Genomic DNA, 24,257 nt, shown 5'->3' on the forward strand with positions numbered 1-24,257 from the left:
TGCCTATAATCCTAGCTACTTGGGACGCTGAGGCAGGAGAATCAGTTGAACTCGGGAGGCGGAGGTTGTGGTGAGCTGAGATCACGCCATTGCACTGCAGCCTGGGTAACAAGAGTGAAACTGATTCTCCTGCCTCAGCGTCCCAAGTAGCTAGGATTATAGGCATGTACCACCACACCTGACTAACTCTGTATTATTAGTAGAGATGGGGTTTCTCCATGTTGGTCAGGCTGGTCTCGAACTCCTGACCTCAGGTTATCCGCCCACCTCGGCCTCCCAAAGTGCTGGGATTACAGGTATGAGCCACTGCGCCCGGCCTGCTGTCTACTATCTTAATTAACACTCCCCAACAACCCGATGAGGCATGTGCTATTACTACCCCTGTTTGTTATCCTCTGAATCTGAAGCTCAGAGTGGTTAGGTGACAAATTCAAGATTCCACAGCTAGTTAAGTTTGAAGTTGTGACTTGTTCCTGGGCCTGCAACCTCAGAGCCCACAGCCTCAAACAAACACCGAAACTGCTACAGATCCCTTACCAAAGCCATCTCAGACTCTGGCTGCACCAGTTCCAGCTCCCCACAGTAGTACCCCCACGCTGCCTACACCCTGCATGGGAAGCAGAGCCTTGAGAAACCGGGAGATGCCCAGAGGAAAAGCAGGATAGTGATGCTAGCTCTGGGTACACATGAGCTCAACTTGATCTTCGTGACAACATGTGAGCTGGTATGATTAACAGACCTGTTTTATCAATGAGGAAAACCGAGACACAGTCTTAAAGTTGCTGGAAGTCCTAAGGGAGTCAGCTGGCAGAACTGGAATTGAACTCAGACAGCCTGCCACCAGACCCAAGGTGTTTATCCTCGGGACCCCAGGACCTTTATTGTGGATCCCTGACCCTCCCACCACCCTGCTTCTCTCCCTGCACCCTTCTTCTCAAGGCAGGCTGAACCCTGAGAGCTTTCTTTCCACCCTGCCCCTGCCATTGCCTGTTGCTAAATCCTGCCAGGCTGCCTGGAACCTCTCCATTCCCTCTTCTGCACACCCAGTGCCCCATTTACTCCTTCATTCTTTCACTCACAAACTAGGAATGCAAAGATGATCAGACATGGCTCCACCCTCAAAGAGCTTACTATCCAGTGGACAGGAAGAGATGAGTAGACAATTAATAGGCAGTGAATAAGTTCATGGGACAGGAAGGCACAGGGTTACACCTGAAAGTGGTGGTGGCAGAGGACAGTCATCTAGAAAGCCTGAGGAAGTTGGGAAGGCTTCCTGGAGGAAGTGATACCTGAACTGAGACCTGCAGGACAGAAGAGACAATAGACACTAGTCAGAGGCAATAGGTGCTTCCACCTCATTCACAGACCTCTGTAGTCCTGATCCCCAAAGAATCCTGTACCCTGCATACTCTCTGCCCTCCAACTTTTGTTAAAGCAGTAATTGGATAAGCACGAAACAAATGCTTTTATTTTGCCAGACATGGGTTCGAACCTCCATTGTGACTCTCGTTAGCAGTCTTGGGCTAGTTGTCCAGCCTCTCTAAGCCTTCCTCTCCTCCGCTGTGGAAGAATGAGAATAGCAACTACCATCCATGCATAGCTCTGTTGGCAGAATTAGCAACATCAGTTAACCTGGCACTTGACAGTTGTTTAATCAGCATTTGCTCTTAATGTTACACTGTGCTGCCTGAAATACTTTTTCCCCTCAAATCTCTATTTTATTTTATTATTATTAAGACGGAGTCTCATTCTGTTATAGTGAGTCTGGGCTGAGTCTCACTCAGCCCAGGCTGGAGTGCTGTGGTGTGATCTCGGCTCACTGCAAACTCTGCCCCGCGGGTTCAAGCAATTCCCTGCCTCAGCCTCCCAAGTAGCTGGGATTACAGGAGCCCTCCCCATACCACGCCCAACTGATTTTTGTATTTTTAGTAGAGACAGAGTTTCACCACCTTGGCCAGGCTGGTCTTGAACCCCTGACCCCGTGATCCACCCGCCTCGGCCTCTCAAAGTGCTGGGATTACAGGCGTGAGCCACTGCGCCTGGCCAAATCTCTATTTCTTTTTTTTTTTTTTTTTAAAGAAATCATCTCAGATCCAAGAGTTGAAATTCCTATCTCTTCCTCCATTCCCATCTCTCTTTTTTTTTTTTTTTTTTGGGAACGGAGTTTCGCTCTTGTTACCCAGGCTGGAGTGCAATGGCGCGATCTCGGCTCACCGCAACCTGCGCCTCCTGGGTTCAGGCAATTCTCCTGCCTCAGCCTCCTGAGTAGCTGGGATTACAGGCACGCACCACCATGCCCAGCTAATTTTTTGTATTTTTAGTAGAGACGGGGGTTTCACCGTGTTGACCAGGATGGTCTCGATGTCTTGACCTCGTGATCCACCCGCCTCGGCCTCCCAAAGTGCTGGGATTACAGGCTTGAGCCACCGCGCCCAGCTCCCATCTCACTTCTATTAGAGCACATCTCAGAGCACTGGTGACGAGGGGCATGTCTGAATCTCCTGCTAGATGCTGAGCTCCTGAGAACAATTGTGTTTTATTCTTTTTTTTTTTTTTTTTTTCTGAGACAAGGTTTCACTCTGTCACCCAGGCTGGCGTGCAGTGGCACGATGATTTCGGCTCACTGTAACCTCTGTCTACTGGGCTTAAGTGATTCTCCCGCCTTAGCCTCCTGAGTAGCTAGGACTACAGCACCGCCACCAAATGCAGCTAATTATTTTTGTATTTTTTGTAGAGATGAGGTTTCGCCATGCAACCTAGGCTGGTCTTGAACTCCTGGGCTCAAATTATCTGCCTGCCTCAGCCTCCCAAAGTACTGGGATTATAGGCGTGAGCCCCACACCCACTTGTGTTTTATTCATTTTTAACCTCCTCAATATTCAGCCTAGTCCCTGGCTCATTGAGGTTCTCAGCCAGTGTTTATAAGGTTGAAATATGAATCAAATCTTACCCTGAGGAGTGTCTGAGACAATTGCGGGTGTGGGGGGGGGGGCTCATCCATGGGCCCCATGGCAGGAACAAGCCAGTGGTCCAGGACCAGGCTGAATAGGTGCAATGGAGGGAGAATGACACAGATCATGTTCAGAAATTTATAAAAAACAGAAAAGAGAAAGTGGAAATCAATAAAACCAGCATGCTTCAAATAGTCTGACCTCGTAAATTCGAGTCATTTAGTTTTACATTTAAAAATATCATCCACAAATAGGCAATACTCAAAAAAAGAAATTTAGGAACCTTAAACATATGAAAAAGCTTAACAGAAGTCAAAAATGACACTTAGAAAAAGATACAAGATCTCAGAGTACTAAAGACAAAAAAATGCGTGTGCGCCATTGGTGATTCTCCTGTCCATCGCTGGCAAGATGTAAATTACAGCCAGACACAGTGGCTCATGCCTGTAATCCCAGCCCTTTGGGAGGTCAAGGCAGGTGGATCACCTAAGTTCAGGAGTTCAAGACCAGCCTGACCAACTTGGAGAAACTCCCGTCTCTACTAAAAATACAAAATTAGTCGGGTGTGGTGGCACATGCCTGTAATCCCAGCTACTTGGGAGGCTGAGGCAGGAGAATTGCTTGAACCCAGGAGGCAGAGGTTGCAGTGAGCCAAGATTGTGCCATTGCACTCCAGCCTGGGCAACAAGAGCGAAACTTCATCTCAAATAAAAAAGATGTAAATTATAGCTGGGCCCAGTGGCCTGCACCTATAGTTCCAGCTATTTGGGAGGCTAAAATGGGAGAATCGCTTGAGCCCAGGAGTTTGAGACCAGCCTGGACAAAATAGAGATAATCCATCTCTTTCTAAAATAATGAATTAGAAAAAAGTGTAAATTGATCCAATATTAAAATGTGCATACCCTTCAATACGATAATCTTCCAGGAAATTCTCTTAAGGAAATTATCAAGTCCTGGCACTGTAATCCTAACACTTTAGGAGGATCACCTGAAGCCAGGAGTTCAAGACCAGCCTGAGCAACATAGGATGACCCTGTCTCTACAAAAAAATTAAAATAATTAGCCATATGTGGTGGCTTGCACCTGTACTTCCAGCTACTCTGGAAGTGAGGCAGAAGAATCACTTGAGCCCAAAAGTTCAAGACTGCAGTGAGTTACATAATCATAACTTATACCGCTGCACTCCATCCTAGGCAACAGAGTGAGATCCCGTCTTAAAAAAAAAAAAGAAAGAAAGAAAGAAAATTGCCAAACAAATGTATGATGGTATATACGAGCTTTTATTACAGCATTGTCTATAATAATAATAATACATGATAAACAACTAAATACCTAATGATAGGATGCTATTAGATAAATTATGGTACACCCATCTAATAGAATATTATGAAGACATAAAAGATAATGTGACAATTCTGTATTGTTGATATTGAAAGATGTTTATGATATAGTAAAAGTGAAAACAATTAGGTTACAAAATTATCATATAATCCCATTCTTGTATTTGTATGTTGTTATAGGCTGAAGGCTTGCATATCCTCAAAATTTATATGTTGAAATCCTAACGCCCAATGTGATGATATGAGGATGTGGGGCCTTGGAAGGTGATTCGGTCACACGGGTGGAGCCCTCATGAATTGGATTAGTACACTTCTAAAAGTCACCCCAGAGAGATCTTTTGCCTTTTCTGCCATGTGAGTTCACAAGTGTGGAAACAGGGCCCTCACCAGACAGTGAATTGGTCGACAACTTGATCTTGGGCGTTCTAGCTTTCAGAACTGTGAGAAGTAAATTGTTTATAAGCCATAGTGTTTTTTATTATAGTAGCCAAAATGGGCTACGATGCATCTATATTGATAAATACATAGAGAATTTTCAGAAATCTGGAGGAATGTCTGTTGTGCATGGTGGTTATGTATGCATAAATTTTCCTCAGTAAAATAAAATAAATTTTATATTCCACGTAAACTATTCATGACCTGGCAGTCAGGTGAATGAGTTAGCTGCCTCCTCCATGCAGTGAATATCTGTCCACCTTGGCCATGGCCTGAGAGTCCAGTTACATGGCCCCCATCAGAGCATGAGTCTAAAGCCACTGGCAGAGAAACTCTTTCCAGACCAGAGCAGGTCAGACAGGGCAGGTGACCTTCTTTTCCTCTCTTGCCTACAAGAGCAGAAGAGGAAGAAACTGCTCCTCACATGGGCAGGCTCGTGAAGACGAAGGTGGTGACTGTCCCCAGTAGCTCTGCTCTGGAATTAGGACACTCAGGTGAGAGCTGGGACAGCCTGAAGTCCTACTCCACAAAGCAGTGGTAGATGGGCAGTGGGAAGGAGGAATGTAAGACCCTTTCCCCCAAGGGGTCACCAAGTCCAGACCTATTGTCATGCCTCCTCACTCAGGCACATCCCTGAGTAAATGGGTCCCAAAGCAGCTGGCTCCAGGCACCAGTATGTATGTGAAGTAAACCCTTGGGCTTGAGCATGCCCCAGGCTGCAGGAAAGCAAAAACCTCTCCGGAGGAATGGGAAGCAAATAGGAGGGAGTTAGAGCAAAAGTCAGGAGGACGGTCCCTAGAGGTACATCCTACTTTATCTGAGAGTCCCCCAGAACTTTTTCTTCTATTATTTACTGACACTTCCAGCTGGGTGCTATTGTCATTTCATGTCTCTTCAGGTGTTTCATGTTTTGCCTTTCTTATTATGAGGCTGGCCATGCCCCAAGGAAAGGCTAGTTTCACAGATCTCATCCCACCTCTTCAGTACCAAGCATTGGTACCTTGTGCAGCGAGATCATTCCTTCGATATCCGGTTAGTGCAGGCTTACTGTATACCAGGCACCGTGATAGGCATTGGAGAGTTTGTAGTGACCAGGATGGACAGGCCTCCTAACTCGCTGTATGCACATCCTAGAAGATGAAAGTCCACCTGCCGTTTGACTCAATGAGCCCCGTCCAGAGACAGCCTGAGATGGGAGAAGTGAATCTTCTGTTTCCTCCTGGGCATCTCCCCATGCTAAGTGAGATTCTGCTGTTAATGTATTTTCTCATAAACCATCACGCTCAAATGAAAGCCAACTGCTTCCTCTGGTGTTTGACCACAGGAAACAGCGATGTGTTCCAATTTGGAGAGAAAAACGGTTCTATCAAACTTACTGAGTGATGGTATGTAGTTTTTCAACATGGCACCTCCCTAGGGAGTTTTCAAGGGTTATGTTGATTACATGTGATTTCCACACCTTACTTATTTATTCTTTTGAGACAAGGTCTCGCTCTGTTGCCCCGGCTGCAGTGCAGTGGCACTATCATGGCTCACTGCAGTCTCGACCTCCTAGGGTCAAGCAATCCTCCTGCCTCAGCCTCTCGAGCAGCTGGAACTTTTCAGGCATGCACCGCCATACTTAGCTAATTTTAAAATAACTTTCAAATGATTTTTTAATAGATACAGGGTCTTTCTATGTTGCTCAGGCTGGTCTTGAACTCCTGGGCTCAAGCAATCCTCCCACCTCAGCCTGCCAAGTGTTGGGATCACAGATGTGAGTCACTGCGCTCGGCCTGTGTGGACTTTAGAACCTAATCTCTAATAAAGTTGGACTCCTCTGCCTGTTATACTGTCCATTAACTATCCACTAATTCAATCTATGGCGTTCACTAACTCAGTACCATGTGTTACAAAGTCCCTACTATGTGTCAGTAACTATTCTACACACTGAAACTAGAGAGACGACTCCAAAGAAGTACCACTCTCAAAGATGGAACAGTATCTTCAAAATCTAATATTTGTATAATGTTTTACATCTACAAAGTATTTTGTAATGCTGATCCAGTTTTATCTGTCCAGCATCTCTCATTTTCTGGGATTGTACCCCTGTCTTATCTTGAGCTACTATAAAAATACCATAGACTGTGTGGCTTAAACAACAGACATTTATTTCCCAGTTCTGGAGGCTGGGAGGTCTAAGATGAAGATCCTGGCAGATTTGGTTCTTGGAAGAGCCTCTTTCTGGATTGTGGATGACTTTTCACTGTGTTCTCTTATGACCTTCCATTGGTGTATGTGAAGAAATCTCCTTTTCTTAAAAAGGCACAAATCCCATTTTGAGGATACCAGCCAAGATCTCATCAGACCCTAATTATCACCCTCAAGCACATTGGGATTGAGGGCTTCAATGTATTAAACTTAGGAGCCTACAAACATTCAGCCTATAGCAACTCCCTAGCACTCATACGTTTAGGAAGCACTCTTTCCCACACTCCAATCCTGTGTTTTCAATGGGAGCCATCACGGTTTCTAAGCTGTTGCTCCCCGGTCATATTTAATTGACTGAAGTGAGGCCACAAAACTCGAGTTGAGTCAATCATGGTATTTTGCCCACTGTCCAAATTGACTAGTTAATGGGAGAGGACCCAGCCCCAACCTGGCCAGTCATAGTTCTTTCCAGGATTTGTCCACCGGAAACTATGGAAGGAGACAGACTCTTCAGTGCTGAAGCTCTGTGAACAGTAGCTGGCCATGTTTCCAGGGAGGAATATGGTACCAGTGCTCAGAGGGGAGCAGGAATGGGAAGGATGGAGAGAGAACCCCCCACAGCAGCTGTTCCTGCCACCCTGAGGGCCACCATGCCCCTGCCTCTTCCAGGGCAACAGGAGATCACCCATAAATTCTTCCTTTTGACTGAGCTGGTTCAAGATGGTTTTCTGGTTCAGGGGCAGTGGCTCACACCTGTAATCCCAGCAATTTGAGAGGCCGAGGCAGGCAGATCACTTGAGGCCAGGAGTTCAAGACCAGCCTGGCCAACATGGTGAAACCCTGTCTCTACCAAAAATACAAAAATTAGCTAGGCATGGTGGCACGCACCTGTGGTCCCAGTGACTCGGGAGGCTGATGCACAAGTATCACTTGAACCTGGGAGGCGGAGGTTGCAGCAAGCCGAGATGGCACCACTGCAATCCAACCTGGGGGATAGAGCAAGACTCGGTCTCAAAAAAAAAAAAGATGATTTTCTGTGTGTCACTTACAACCAAAGTGCCTGAGATACTCTTTTTTAGACATCTTTTCGTTTTCTCCTTCCCTTGAGGAAGGAGCTCAGAGAGGTTAAGAGAGCCGCCCAATATCCCACTGCTCTGGGAGAGAGCAGCAAGAATTCACATGCTGCTTCACATCCTGGTTCACGCCCTCAGAGAGGTTTCCACCCCTGGATGCCAGCCTCTTTCACAGGTGTTTTTTACACTCTCATTGGTGTCTTTTTCACAGCCCAAAGCTGCACACGTCATGTCCATGTTTCGGTCCTGCAGTGACTCACTGTCACATCACAGTGCAGGCAAAGCTCCCCCAAGAGCTCCCTGGCTCTGTGTTATCTGACTCCTGCTTACCTCGCCTAGCCCCCTCCTCCCTCCAGCTCATGTGTGCTCTGCATCCAATCCCCTGCGTGAGTCGCACGCTGCTCCCTCGGCCAGAGCCTTTGTTTGCCTGCCTTGGAGGTCTGGCACATGTCCCGGTCCCCACCCACCCAGGAAGCCTCCATTGCCACCTACCACCGAGGTGGAGCCCCAGCCTCCTCCTTCCTCTGTGTCTTCCTGGGATCGACCTCCAATCCAGCAGCTGTCTCATTGTTCTCAAATTCCCAACCTCTGCCTTCCAGAATAGAGGTGTGTGGGAACAGAGACAGGAACTTCATCTATCTCTAGCCCCCTGCATGGTGCCCACCACGTAGCGGTACTCAGTTTGTTGCTGAGGGGACAAACAAGGGCACCAGAAATATGAAGGTCGATGTAAATTTCCAAATACCAGTATTCGTCTTTAATAATCAGCATCGTTTGAGAGTCGATTGATGTGATGCTTTGAAGCCAGTGAGAGCTGAACAGGCAAATCTGAAATACTTTTTCAGAGATTCATCTGTACTCTATGTACGCAATTAATGCTGAGCCATTAGTCCTTTCCGAGGCTGCCAGGATCTATTAAGCCATTTAACTTATCCTCCTGCACTTCAGGATCAGTCCCAAGGGCATTTTTCCAGGCCTGGGCAGCCAAAGCATAAATGACTTAAGTGGTGAGCTTTCTCTCACAACCCCTGGGAACCCAGCCCTCTGAAGCAGAGCTTTAATGGCGCTAAAGCACCGTGAAACGAGCAGGTGCCTAAAGCCCCCACTAAAGTCGACCTCAACCATGAAGGAAATCCTGGTCTGGAGCCCATGCTCTGGGCGGGCCTTCTGAATAACTGCATAGGAAAGCACCCGCTGTGGGGTGATTGGAATGGTCCCAGGAAAGTCCCCAGGCCTAAGGATGCCCCTGAGGAATTCACAACAGTGCCTGAAAATCCCCTCCATTTATCACTTAATAAGTATTTCTTGAGCACCTACTAGGTGCCAGGCACTTGGGGATTCTGACAGGAATCCTTATAGGTTTATTACTTCGAGCTAACCGAGGCTTTATGCTGAGCTCAAAAGCAAACATCTCTTGGAGGTAACCCACTGAGCATTATCAGTCATCAAATACCATCCTTCCCGGGCGACAGCGAAGGAAGTTGGCAGCTGTATGGGGAGGCTCTTAGGACTCATACAGACAAGTTGCTGGGGAAAAAGAGGAGTGAATCCTGTGGAATACAGGCTAACTGCCTGTATTATGAGTGGCTGCCATGGGTCAGGTCAAAGGCAACTTCCATTTCCCCATCACTGCAGCCCCATAAAATTGCAGAGAAACAAGCAGAGTGGGCATGTCAAATACACCTCATTTATCGGTGTGTGCGTGTGTGTATATACATATAAGTATTCCACAGCCTGGTCTCTCTCTCTCTCTTTTCATTTGTTTATTTATTTTTTGTGATGGAGTCTCACTCTGTCACCCAGGCTGGAGTACAGGGGCATGATCTCAACTCACTGCAACCTCCGCCCCCTGAGTTCTAGCGATTCTCCTGCCTCAGCCTCCTGAGTAGCTGGGACTACAGGTATATACCACCATGCCCAGCTAAGTTTTGTATTTTTTTTTCTTTTGAGATGGAGTCTCACTCTGTCACCTGAGCTGGAATGCAGTGGCACAATCCTGGCTCACTGCAACCTCTGCCTCCCAGGTTCAAGTGATTCTCCTCCCTCAGCCTCCCAAGTAGCTGGGATTATAGGCACTGCCACTGCGCCCAGCTAATTTTATATTTTTAGTAGAGATGAGGTTTCACCTTCTTGGTCAGGCTGGTCTTGAACTCTTGACCTCATGATCCACCCACCTTGGCCTCCCAAAGTGCTGGGATTACAGGCATGAGCCACCATGCCTGGCCCTGGTCGCATTTTTAATTCTCTTAAGAAATGCTTTAGATCTGCATGTGGAGTGTACAGACCTAAGCTTCCTGGGTTTGGCACATAGTTTAGCCTCTATGAACAAAACCTATTTAGCCAGGACCAACTCTAAGTTGCACCTGTAATAACAACACAACAGCTAGTGTGCTCATTTATCAAGTACCCACTAGGTGCCAGGCACAGTAGTAGATGCTCTATATGATTGGTGTTTCATGATCACGTCAAGGGCATGTACTTTTTTTTTTGAGACGGAGTCTTGCTCTTGTTACCCAGGCAGGAGTGCAATGGAATGATCTAAGCTCACTGCAACCTCTGCCTCCCAGGTTCAAGCAATTCTCCTGCCTCAGCCTCCCGAGTAGCTAAGATTACAGGCACCTGCCACCATGCCGTGCTAATTTTTGTATTTTTAGTAGAGACAGTGTTTTACCATGTTGGCCAGGCTGGTCTTGAACTCCTGACCTCAGGTGAGCCACCCGCCTCAGCCTTCCAAAGAGCTGGGATCACAGGAGTGAGCCACCACGCCCGGTCAGGCATGTACTTTTAAGAACCCAAGATTCGAGGGGATATTTGCTCAAGATCACACAATTAGTCAACAGATGAGGTAAGAGTAAACACAGTCTCCGCTTTTGCAACTCAATGACTATTATGCTGCGGAAATCATGAACAGGATAAAGTTCACCTTTACTCCCTTGTCTGCACCCTTAAGGTGTAACATGAGGGATCCCATCTGCTATGGTTTGAATGTTTGTGCGCACTCCAAAATTCATGCTGTAACTTTTTTTTTTAATTAAAAAAATTTTTAATTCTTTTTTTCAAAGATGGGGTTTCACCATATTGGTCAGGCTGGTCTCGAACTCCTGACCTCAGGTGATCCGCCCACCTCAGCCTCCCAAAGTGCTGGGATTACAGGTGTGAGCCACCGCGCCCAGCCCTGCTGTAACTTAATCCCCACTGCAATCATATCAGAAGGTAGGGCCTTCAGGTGATGGGGTGGAGGGCTCTGCCCTCATGAATGATATTAACGCCTTATAAGGAGGCTTCACACTGCTTCTGCTCCTTTTTGATCTTTCACCTTCTTCCACGTAAGGACAGAGTGAACAAGGTGCCATCTTGGAAACAAAGAGCACTCTTCATCAGACACCAAAGCCTCTGGCACCTAGATCTTGAACTATCCAGCCTCTAGAACAATGAGAAATCAATGTTTATTGTTTATAAATTACCCAATGTGTGGTATTTTGTTAAAACAGCATAATGGGACTAAGATACCATCAGAACTTGCGACTAGGAAAATGGTTTTGCCTTCCTAGAGCTAATGCTTAACAGAGAATAAAAATGAAGAGTTACTATAATGAGTACCTCAAGGGTAACTTGATTAAAGGTCTGGAGGGAGGAGGAGGGTTCAGTAGTCAGTCAGGGTCTCCCACAACAGATACAATTAAGAACAAACTACTATCATTTCAAAATGGAATTAATGTAAAAAATTTAAATATTTTATGTTCTTCAAAATCAGGACTACATTTTTAGCCCCACCCTCTTACTACCAAAAAGAAAGTCACGTGCCATCGCTAGGGTAGCTTTCTCCCTGGTGGGAAAAGATGTGCTGGGAATTATTACAGCCCGATGATCCCAGTGGCCGCCACCTTCTAGGTTCTTCTCCCACCCAGTGTTGGTTCTCCACAACATGCTGTTCATGGATATCTAATCCTTGGCAGTTACAGTTTGTAGGAAATTAGCAAACTGAAAGTGGGATTATTCATCCTCTCCTGTGAATTTTGGCCCTAGCTACCTCCAGGTACACCATGAACAGGCCAGGCCCTGGGACCCAGTGCCCACCCGTGAGGCCTATCCAGGCACCGGGCTGGCCTGACCCAGCAGACCTGCAAGTGCATCTCAGGCCTTTAGATGGTCCCGGGCCCTACCCAGCCATCTCTCTCCTCTGGAATCCGGTGTCTTTGAACTGGCCCTGGTTGGCCTGCGCGCCTCCTGGGAAACAGGTGCAACCTGTTACTGCAGGGCAGAGTGGAGCACTAGCCTTTTCAGGCTCCTCCCCAGTGCCTTTGGACTCCACCGTTTTGTTTATTTATTTATTTATTTATTTACTTTGGTTGGTTGGTTGTTTTTTTTGAGGTGGAGTCTTGCTCTTGTTGCCCAGACTGGAGTGCAATGGCACAATCTCGGCTTACTGCAATCTCTGCCTACCAGGTTCAAGCGATTCTCCTGCCTCAGCCTCCCAAGTAGCTGGGAATACAGGCACGTGCCACCATACCTGGCTAATTTTGTATTTTCAGTAGAGACGGGGTTTCTCCATGTTGGTCAGGCTGATCTTGAACTCCCAACCTCAGATGACTGGCCCACCTCGGCCTCCCAAAGTGCTGGCATTACAGGTGTGACCCACCTTGCCCGGCCTGGACTCCACCATCTAAGGGCTCATGACTCTTCACCCAACAAACTAATCATGATTTTACCTTTTTCAGGTGTTAAAAATAAAAATGGCTTTGGAGGCATCAAAATTCATTTTAACTAATTATATAAAAATACACTTTTATTATTAAATATAGCATTATATAGTATATAGATACATATTACATATTTATAATTAAATTTTAGAACTTTTCAATGTGTCAAGTTCTAAACCTCCCTCTTCCCTGTTTTAATACCATCTATTTGTTGTAGGAAGTAAATAGTTTATCTGGTGGAATTGCCCCACATTCTGGACTTATTTCCTTTTGGTGTTAACTAGTTCTATTACCACCAGTATTTTCTATAAATAAAAACTGTGACGTTATATTTAGAGCAGTGCTGCTCCGCGGAAATATAATTTGAACCACAAAGTAGAAAGAAAAATATAATGAACTCCCATAGCCTCAACACCTTGTTTCAATAGTAATCAACATCTTGTTGGCCTGGTTTTCCCCATCCACCACACCTGCTTACTCTGAACCTTCTAAAGCAAATCCCAGAGGACACATGATTCCACCCACAAACACTTGGCTACTCGCTCCTAAGAGATAAGCACATCTTTAAAAACATAGCCGTAGTACTGTTATTACCTCTAACAAAATAAACAATAGGACTTTAATATGATCTAACACCCAGTCTCAAAGTTCAAAGTTCCCGGATTGCTTCAAAAGTGCCTTTTTATAACTAGTTGTTCAGCAAGCAAACAAGATTCATATTCTGCATTTGGTGGTTATATTTATTTTAATCTAAAACCATCCCTCTTCCCTATTTGTTCTTAAACAATTTATTTGTTGTAGGAAGTAAATAGTTTATCTGGTGGAATTGCCCCACATTCTGGACTTATTTCCTTTTGGTGTTAACTAGTTCCATTACCACCAGTATTTTCTACAAACTGTGACATTACATTTAGAGCGATGCTGTTCAACCAAAATATAATTTGAACCACATAATTTTTTTTTTTTTTTTTTTTTTTTTGAGACAGAGTCTCACTCTGTTGCCAGGTGCTAGGCTGGAGTGCAGTGGCACAATCTCGGCTCACTGCAACCTCCGCCTCCCGGGTTCAAGCAATTCTCCTGCCTCAGCCTCCCGAGTAGCTGGGACTAGAGGCGCACGCCACTGCGCCCAGCTAGTTTTTGTATTTTTAGTAGAGACGGAGTTTCACCATGTTGGCCAAGATGGTCTCGATCTCCTGACCTCGTGATCCGCCCGCCTCAGCCTCCCAAAGTGCTGGGATTACAGGCTTGAGCCACCGCGCCTGGCCGGAACCACATAATTTTAAACATTCTCTTTTAAAAGTTAAAAGAAATAGGTGAAATTACTTTAATAACTTATTTAATGTGAAATAGCCAAAATATTATCATTTCAAAGTGTGATTAACATAAAAAATTATAGATAAGATATTTTATATTCTCTTTCTTTTATATTCTTCAAAATTAGGTATGTATTGTGCACTTAAAGCATATCTCAGTTCAGAATAGCCACATCTCAAGTGTTCAAGGGCCACCTGTGGCTACCAGATTGGATAGGGCAGATCTAGTGGCTTCAATAGATTCCATTTTAAAGGTTTTATGAGCAACAAATATTTCATGGGTGTTGCTGTGTAGTTCCTGTTTTAAAGTTCTCTGTCAGCCAGCCGTGGTGGCTCATGCCTGTAATCCCAGCACTTTGGGAGACTGAGGCAGGCAAATCACCTGAGATCAGGAGTTCGAGACCAGCCTGGCCAACAAGGTGAAAAACTGTCTTTACTAAAAATACAAAAATTAGCTGAACATGGTGGTGGGTGCCTGTAGTCCCAGCTACTCAGAAGGCTGAGGCAGGAGAACCACTTGAACCTGGGAGATAAAGGTGGCAGTGAGCTGAGATTGCACTGCCACTGCACCCCAGCCTGGGCAACAGAGTGAGACTCTGTCTCTAAATACATAAATAATATAAATGCACAGGTAGGTAAGCACCAGAAGCAGGATTTGAACCTTGGCCATCTCTGTTAAATACTACGAATAGTGCTTGCTTGCTTGTTTGTTTGAGACCGAGTCTCACAGTGTTGCCCAGGCTGGAGTGCAGTGGCACAGTCTCTGCTCACTGCAGCTTCTGTATCCTGGGTGCAGGAGATTCTCCTGCCTCAGCCTCCCAAGTAGCTGGGATTACAGATGCCCACCACCACACCATCAATATCAACTGGTGATCATTTCTAAATCCATTGTTTCACTAGGGACTGCAAACTCATGATTTTCTCATTCTGTCATTCTTTCTGCATTTATTAGGGGAAATTCTTACATAAAAATGATGTTTGCCTTGTTGGCTCTTTGGGTACTCTGAAATATAATTCACACAGGAAAGGTGGGATAGATGCTTGTCCTCTCTGTCAATTTTTAGAGAAATGAGTTGATACCCAAACAACCTCTAGTGGTGATCAATGAGGGGTCTCTTTTGATCATCATGAACTCATGGATTTCTACATTTACTACCTTTCCATATATCGCAGTCATTATTCTTTCGTGATGTTAAAAATGAACCATCTTTAGCCAGCAGGACTCTCCAGCTGGCTTCTGGACCAGTTTTTTAGAGCTCTCCTGCTTTCTGGCAAAATCACATGTGTAAAGCTCATCTTGGACATGTCCTAACCCAGCAGGAATCAGCTATTTCTCCAAAGGAGTCATTGTTCATTTTACTGCTCTGGGCAACTCTAAATGATACAAAAGGAGTTGAAAAAAGGGAATTAGAAATACCAAGATGGTCAGTAGGACAAAGATGTCACCTTTTTGGAAGAAGATGTGTAGAGTGAAGGAAGACAGCAAGGTTGAAGAGGCTCTTTCATGGCCCTACCTGCTCTGCTCATCCCTTTTTCTAAATCTCTGCTCTTCTCTCCCTTTACTCTTAGGACTAGAACTCTTACCATTAAGGGCAGGTGAAAGTTCAGGCAACTTGGAACCCTGAGGCCCCACCTTACCTCCCTTTGTGAAGAGCCCAGAGCCTTTGTCCAAAGCTGCATCACTTCCCACCCAGCCCTTCCTGAGCCAACTCCCTGATGTCTCCAGAAGAACACAGTCGGCATCATCCTGATGACATCAGGGAAACTCCTAATTTCCAGCAGTTTCTCCTTCAGCTGCAAAAATGTCCAGTGGTAGACAGGGTGTGGGTTTTTGAAGTCTCCGCAGGAAGCAGAGTTGTTTTCTCAGCAGCACTCTGAGTGCATCTTCTAAGGGTGGCCAACTGTGTGGGAGCTGCAGGAGCTCAGCCGGGTGCAAGCCCTCCCATTCCCCACCCCATCCACCAACACCACGCCTGGATCCCACAGGGAGGGCAGGACCCCACACCGCGTGGTGATTGTTAAGGAAAATAGAGCCAGGTGGGAGGGATGCCTGATACCCTCCTGGTATTCCTGAGTGTTCTCTGTCTCCCCCACTCTCACTCACAATGAATCTGACTACATTTAAACTTAGATCATCATAAGAGAGTCCTCAAATGCCCATCATCCTCCACTGCTGTGATCATGAATCTAGAATGGACATTTTATATCAATGCCACAGTCCCCTGGGACCATCAGCCAGAAATGTTATCACAACTCCCTCGCTTTGCCCCCTATTCCCAAAAGGCAAAGAAAGACGGGACCCAGCTTCCTAGCACCCGGATGCCTACTAATCCTGGCACATAGCTCAAAGCTCAGTTACATTAAAGGTGGGCCTATTGCGTGCCTGGGTGCTTCCCTTTGTGTGTGTTGTGTGGTTCTTTCAGCAGTCCTGTGGATAGACATTGTTAGCACCATGGTACAGTTGAAGTTGAGAATCCCTAGAGGTTAAGTTACTGCCCCAGATCACATGGATGGCAAGTGACAGAGGCAAGACCCGGCCTTGGGTCAGGTATGAACGTCGGGAAGACTTGGATCTGTCTCCACGTGTGTGACTGTCACACCCAGGCCTGCACCGAAGGTCACGCTGGCTGCCATGGGCTGTGAATACCTTTCCTCAATCAGGTACTTTGTGTCTATGATCTCATTTAATCTTTGTTCCATTTTATAAAGTGGCTCTTAACATGCCCCCTCTACAAACGAGTTACCTTGTCTAATGTCACTAAGATGCGTACCTGGACCTATCGGGTTTCCATTAAGCACCTCTGTCTTTTGAAAAGTAGGTAATTTCTCTACCTCTCCTAGTTCCCATTTTCTGAATCTGTGGCACATTAAATGCATATAAAAGCACAGACAGATGAAGGTATCTCCATGTCTGAAAGCGGTCGACATGTGTTAGTCTCTGGAATCACCCTGCTAGAAGGCTAGAATCTGGGATCCAATACAGTCCAGCATTTAGCAGAGTGTGCTGCTACTCTAGGCTGCAGAGCATTCTAGGTGCCATGTAACATTTTACATTTTGATATGGGCATTAGAAAAAAAAAAAAAAAAACAACTAGCACACTAAGCCCACTATTTCAAATATTGATTGGGATAAAAATATGTTAACAAAAAGTCATTGAAAATAATAAGGACTTTTTTTTTTTTTTTTTACAGAGTCTTACCCTGTCGCTCAGGCTGGAGTGCAGTGGCCTGATCTCGGCTCACTGCAACCTCTGCCTCCCGGGTTCAAGAGATTCTCTTGCCTCAGCCTCCCAAATAGCTGGGATTACAGGCACCCACCACTACACCCAGCTAATTTTTTATATTTTTTGTAAAGACGGGTTTTCACCATGTTGGCCAGGCTGGTCTTGAACTCCTGACCTCATGATTTTCCCACCTTGGCCTCCCAAAGTGCTGGGATTACAGACGTGAGCCACCACACCCAGCCCCATAAGGAGCTTCTTGTGAGTGATTTACAGATTTGACAAAAATGCAAACTGTCAATGACGAGCATGAGAAATTCATGTACTCCAAAGTGTAATGAAGGAACAGTCCTCCTGACATCTTTACATGCCAGGTATTGTCCTGGCCTTTTAGAGAAATAGGGATAGCAATTGTAAAGCAGCACTGGGTCCCCCAGCTAGAATCGTCCATTGCTGGCTTTTGTCACTAAAAAATGGGGTCACGGTTTCCTTTTCTCTGGCACATTAAAAATAAAGGGCGTCTTTTCCACTTTATGTAGGCATCTGATGAGATTTACCGAAACTCTACCTTTAACGCTGCGAGAGTTTATGGGAAACAGTAATCCGCCCCAAGAATAAACAATAAATGGAATGATGATTTTCTAGGAAGTGCTGTGTCTGGCTGCAGCAGAAGCAGCAATGAGCTAAGGGAGGTTTTTGGCAGCCTTGGAGGGCTATTGAGAACTGCGAGCTGTGATGAAGAAAGCATTCATCCGTTTATATCTCTGTGGGAGTGCCTCCTGTGAGGCATCGGGGTGTCTGCCTTATCTGGGGATTTCCTGTGGCATTACAGAAAATGATGCAGGTTTGCCTCCGTTCCCCGGAACACGAGGTGAGAGGCTGGCCTGGCTGGGGTGAGATTCTCACTCATGGTCATTCTCACTGAGGTTGGCTCAGAAATCTGGGTGAAATGATTCACCCGCTGCCTTGGCATGGCTTGCAGGGCAGCTTAAAGCTGAGTTTCCAAAGCGAAGCCCCTTTGCCCAGGAAAACTCATTCCTGTTCTCTCTCTTCCTAAGGACAGGCTGTGGTCAGCAAGCGCAGTGGTTCATGGAATGTTCATGGAATGTACACAAGAAACTGGTACTCAAAGCTGGTTGTGGCAGTGTTTACAGCAGCAAAAGATTGGAAACAATCAGTCTGTAATTCAGGAGTTGGCAACGGGCTTATGTGACGTGATGAAATATAATGAAGCTATTTTCAAAAGATGCCAGCACACCTCTGTCATTGACAGTGCCAGGTCCAATATATTTCAATGGAAAAGGTGAAGCAGGGAATGATCTGTAGAGTGTGATTCTATCACTGTGTACAGTACACCTTGCCTCCAGAAGGGGTGCAGGGCTGCTTGATAAACTTGGGGTGGTTGGGGTGAGAGATGGATCCTTTCTCTATTAAGGGGCAGGGGGACCCTTCCCTGAATAGGAGAGGACCAGTGGGTAGCTAAGCTTGCTCCCAGGGCCCTCTTGGAGAAACCTGCTCCTTTTGCCTTTTTCCAGGACTGGGGAGAATCCAGCCTTGGACTTCACCAATGGACCTCACCCATTGTCTATGAGGTGGCCAGGCTCACTGTGCCTCAAGGGCCAGATGCCCCAGGGTGCTGCCAAAGAGGACAGTGGCCATTCTATCTCCGTCTCTCCCTGGGAGCAGGACCGCTTCCTCTGCCCTCTTCCATGGTTGTTGGTATCCTCCATCCTGTGCTTGAGCTACCCAGGGCCCACTGCAGATCCCCCGACTGTGTCCTTCAGTCCCATCAAGTCTCAACCCTCAGAATCCTGCCCTCCGCGAAGGAACCAATGCACAAACTCCAGGCTTCTCTGCCAGGCACACATTTGCATTTTAACTGGGATTTTCTGGGAGAAAACTCCCTACCAGGAACAAGGTAAAGGGCACCACTCCATCCAAGTCAGGTGTGGGAATAAACAGTGAGCCCGCCCAACGAGGGCACCTGCAGGGGTGGAGGCCAACAGAGATAGGGCCGCGGGGGACTTTAGACAAAAGGGCAAGCAGATGCAAAAAAGGTTTGGGGGGGAAGTGAGCTTCCTCCGTGTGATCAAAGCAGACCCAGCAGGCACCGCCTCAGTACTTGTGAGAAGGTGTGCTCCTGGGAACCAGAGAGCCTGGACTTAGGGAGGGAAGAATTGGGTTGGGTTCCAATCTTGTCTCCTCCCTCTACCCACTAGAGGATCCTAGGCAAATCCAGTCAAGGAACTGTCAACTCCTCATGAGTAAAACAGTGATTAAAAACAGTGCCCTCATGTCACCTTAACTTGAAATTGGAAAAAAAGAAAAAATTAAAAGTTAAAAAAAAATAGTGCTGGGCACAGTGGCTCATGTCTGTAATCCCAGCACTTTGGGAGGCCAAGATGGGTGGATCACCTGAGATCAGGAGTTTGAGACCAGCCTGGCCAACATGGTGAAACCCCGTCTCCACTAAAAATATGAAAATTAGCTGGGTGTGGTGCTGGGCACCTGTAATCCCAGCTACTCAGGAGGCTGAGGCAGGAGAATTGGTTGAACCCAGGAGGTGGAGGTTACAGTGAGCCGAGATCATGCCACTGTACTCCAGCCTCAGTGACAGAGACTTTGTCTAAATAAATAAATAGTGCCATCATCCTAACCTATGGGATTCTTATACTAATTAACATATGCTGGAATTTACTTCCCACATTGTGCTGGCTCTGATGAATGTGATTCAAATGTCTACTCTCTCCTCCCTAGGTGGCAATGTGGACTGGTAGCTGGTACCCCTCCTGCCTTAGGGGGCCCATGACACAGCAGGGGGCACAGTGGTCAAATGCACAGACTCAGAGGCCAGGCAGGTGGTGTCCACCTCTGAGACTTTAATCTCTCAGGACCCCAGCTTTCCCATTTTTAACTGGAGATAATAATGGGACCATCTACACAGACCTGCGGGGAGGATTAAACGCTTGTAAAAGCAGGTGAGCAGTGTTGGACTCGGGTTGGCCCTGTGTGGGCTCCTGGAGGGACCACTGAGGCGGAGTGAAGCAGCCGGTCTCTAACCCTGAGTACACAGTCACGCATTCGACGGTGACGAAGCGGTGGGAGGCTGCCCCAAGCACCCTGGTGTCGGAGAATCCTGCTTCATTTCCTAGCAGGAGTGAGCCGGGCAGAAGCAATGCGTGACTGGTGGTTCCTATCACACTGATTCTCTAATGTTACAATGAATTAGTCACAGATAAAAATGGTCAGATCCCAGGATTCGATGCTTCCCTTTCTTTTTTAAAGCAAGGCTGAGGTCTGAATACTAAAACAAGCAGTACAGTATTTAAAAGAAGCAAGGCTAGAAACTTTCACAACCATTTTTCAGGATAAATAAAAATCAGTAGAATAAAACTATTCTAAAATGAATTACATTTATGAAGCTATTGAATTCTGAGAAACTGTCTCCTGCCTATCTGGTGGGGGCCAGGGGATAGCCCATGAATACCAGGGGCTTCCAGTGTCACTCAAACAGCCCTGACTATGCCACATACAATCATGTTGGTCCTGGACATAGAAGGGGAACACAGAGAGGAAGGAAATTGGCCTCAGCAGTGAGGGGGATGCCACATGCTGGGGACGGGGGCAGCAGTATATCCTTTGGGACTTTGGAGGAGGGCCTGAGTTGTGAGGCCAGGAATGAGGAGGGAAAGATTCAAGGAGTGTGTGGACTCTGAGTCAGACAGAATGATGAGAAATGAGGCTTCCTCCTAGGGAAAGATCTTTGGTACCAAAAAAAGGTCCATTGTAAGCTTCTTTGGATTTAGGAGATAGGCAAGAAAAACAAGAGAAAAGGAGAATCGTAGCTTAGAAAGCAATTCATACGGCAAAGAATTCGTGGGTAAGGTCTCTTTGCCGGAGTGGAACCAGAATCTATCAATGCAACATCTTCCAGGGAAGCTGGGGACCTGAGGCTTTAGATCACTATGCCCATCTGACACACAATCAGACAAAGGGAATGTTTGGACCAGGACCCAGTTTATTTTCCAAAATGAAATTGTTGGGGCTGGGTGCGCTGCCTCACACCTATAATCCCAGCACTTTGGGAGGCTAAGGCAGGCGGATCACCTGAGGTCAGGAGTTCGAGACCAGCATGGCCAACATGGAGAAACCCTGTCTCTACTAAAAGCACAAAAATTAGCTGGGCATGGTGGTGGGGCCTGTAATCCCAGCTACTCAGGAGGCTGAGGCAGGAGAATCACTTGAAACTGGGAGGTAGAGGTTGCAATGAGCCGAGATCACACCACTGCACTCCAGCCTGGGTGACAAGAGCAAGACTCTGTCTCAAAAAAAAAAAAAAAAAGTGTCAGATGTTCTGACCCCATAATATGTCCTCTACACTGAGAGACAGTTCAAAACATTCAACAGAAGTCCTTTGTGAGGGTGTTTCCTTAATCAACAGGGGAACATTATATATAGACTTGGGACACAGACTGGTGGGGTTTGAGCTTTGCTTTGCTGTTTTGCTTTTCTTTTTCTAGTAAAAAAAAACTAAGCAAGAGCTGGGCATCGTGGCTAATGCCTGTAATCCCAGCACTTTGAGAGGCTGAGGTGGGCGGATCACAAAGTCAGGAGTTTGAGACCAGCCTGGTCAAAATAATGAAACCACATCTCTACTAAAAATACAAAAATTTAGCAAGGCATGGTGCTGTGCACCTGTAATCCCAGCTACTCAGGAGGCTGTGGAAGGAGAATCACTTGAATCCAGGAGGTGGAGGTTGCAGTGAGCCAAGATAGCACCACTGCACTTCAGCCAGACAGAGTGAAACTCCGTCTCAAAAAACAAACAAACAAACAAACAAACTAAGCAAGGAGGTACATTTATAACCCCCAAAGGGAAATTCTATACAACAGCAAAATGTAGGGACATTTGCAGTGGTGGGTCTGGCTGGGATGCTGGGAGATGGAGCTGGTTCCCACACAGGTACCAGTGGCTCCTGTTCAAGACAGATCTGAAGTTCAATCAGCAGCCACTGTCACTGATGGGCTCAAAAGGACCAAGTTGGAGGGCAATGCTCCTAGTCAGTCATTCACCACGAAGCCTTGGGGTGAATGGCCCCCAAAAGATACATCCTGCCCAGAACCTGTGAATGTGACTGCCTTAGTCTGTTTTCTGCCGTTTAAAGCAGAATACCTGAAACTGAGTAATTTATGAAGAAAAGGAATTTATTCCTTACAGTTATGGAGGCTGAGTCCAAGGTTGAGGGGCTGGGTCTGGTGAAGGCCTTCTTTCTGGGGGGGACTCTGCAGTGTCCCCAGGTGGCACAGGTCATCACATAACAAGGGGGCTGAGTGTGTTCATGGGCTAGCCCAGGTCTCTCTTCTTCCTCTTATAAAGCCACCAGTTCCCCTCCCACAGTAACCCACTAATCCATGAGCCTATTAATTCACTAATCCACGAATGGAACTAATCCATTCATGAGGACAGGGCCTTCACAATCCAACCACCTCTTAAAGGCCCCACCTCTTAATACTGCCACACTGGGGATTAAGCTTCAACATCAGTTTTGGAGGAGGCATTCAAACCATAGCAGTGACATTACTGAAAAGCATATTTTATAGATGTAATTGAACTATGTGTGAAATCATCTTGGATTAGAGTGGGTCCTAAATCCAATGACAACTGTTCTCTTAAGAGAGGAGAAGGTGATACGAAGGCATATGTAGAGATTGGAGGGATGTGTCTATAAGTCAAGGTATTGCCATGAGCCACCAGAAGCTGGAAGAAGCAAGGACGGATTCTCCCTACATCCTTCAAGCAAGGGCCATGCTGATTTGGATGCCTGGCCTGCAGAACTGTGAGAACAGAGATTTCTGTTATTGTAAACCATCTAGCTTGTGGCAATTTGTTACTGGCAGCCTCAGGAAACCAGTACGACCCCCCAGATTTTTCTTCAAACAGCATTCAACAGAAGATGTTAATTTGAAAGGGGTTCATTGGTTTTTAAAGGAAGTCCCCCCTCCCCATTTAAATTTGCCAAGGGTCAGATAGTTTAGGCCAAGGAGGGAACAGAGGCCTTGGAGAGGGAACAGGAAAACAATGGCTCCGGAATTAGAGCTTCAAGAATGACTCTGAGCTATGCAGTTGGAGGGGTCACTTCATCTCCTGCTCATCTGCCAGATGGGAATATTATGAAGAAGAGCAAATTAGATAAATTTCAGGAATGCACAATGTCAACATAACAAGTTGGCTGGGTCCCCACCATCACTCTCACCCTGGGGGAGCCCTGCTGGAAAGACCCCCTTGCTAAAGCTATGGATCAATGGCTATAGAGTTAGTGTGAGCTCTGCAGGCGGACAGCCCAGGATTTGTGTCTTACAGCTTCGTGACCTTGGCAAGTTCCTTCCTTGAGCCTCAGCTCTTCATCTGTTGGTTGACACCTAAAATAGGTAAATTCATAGAGGCAGAAAGTAAAATAGAGGTTACCGGGGAGCGGGGAGGGAAGGATGGGGAGTTATTGGAGTTAGCATTTAATGGGTACAGGGTTTCTGTTGGGATGATGAAAAAGTTCTGTAAACCAATAGTGGTGATGGTTGCACGAGACAGTAAATGTACATAATGAGACTAAAGTGTGCACTTGAAATGGTTAAAATAGTCATTTTTATGTTATGTATAACTTATTACAATTTTGAAAAGCATGTTAGCGGTGTTTTCCATCCCAGGGCACTGCGGCAGTAGATGACCAGGTAGCCAGTATGGTGGACAGGCCTGGCCAATGGGCTGGCTGTACTGGCTCAACATGTGCATAAATGGAACCTTAATGATATAACCCCAAGAAGAGACTAACATGGGATTTCAGGATCTTAGGCAGGGCCCAGGAAAGAAAAACCTGCTAAATAACTGAGTGGAGGAGAGGGGTAAGGGTTGAGAAATCCTTCCTGTGCCCTTCTAAGTCCAGCAGGGGCCAGGCACAGTGCCTCACACCTGTAATCCCAGCATTTTGGGAGGCCAAGGTGGGAGGATCGTTTGAAGCTAGGAGTTTGAGACTAGCCTG

This window comes from Sapajus apella, unplaced genomic scaffold, assembly GCF_009761245.1.
Source record: "Sapajus apella isolate SASKATOON/1434 unplaced genomic scaffold, GSC_monkey_1.0 scaffold222, whole genome shotgun sequence".
Classification (NCBI taxonomy): domain Eukaryota; kingdom Metazoa; phylum Chordata; class Mammalia; order Primates; family Cebidae; genus Sapajus; species Sapajus apella.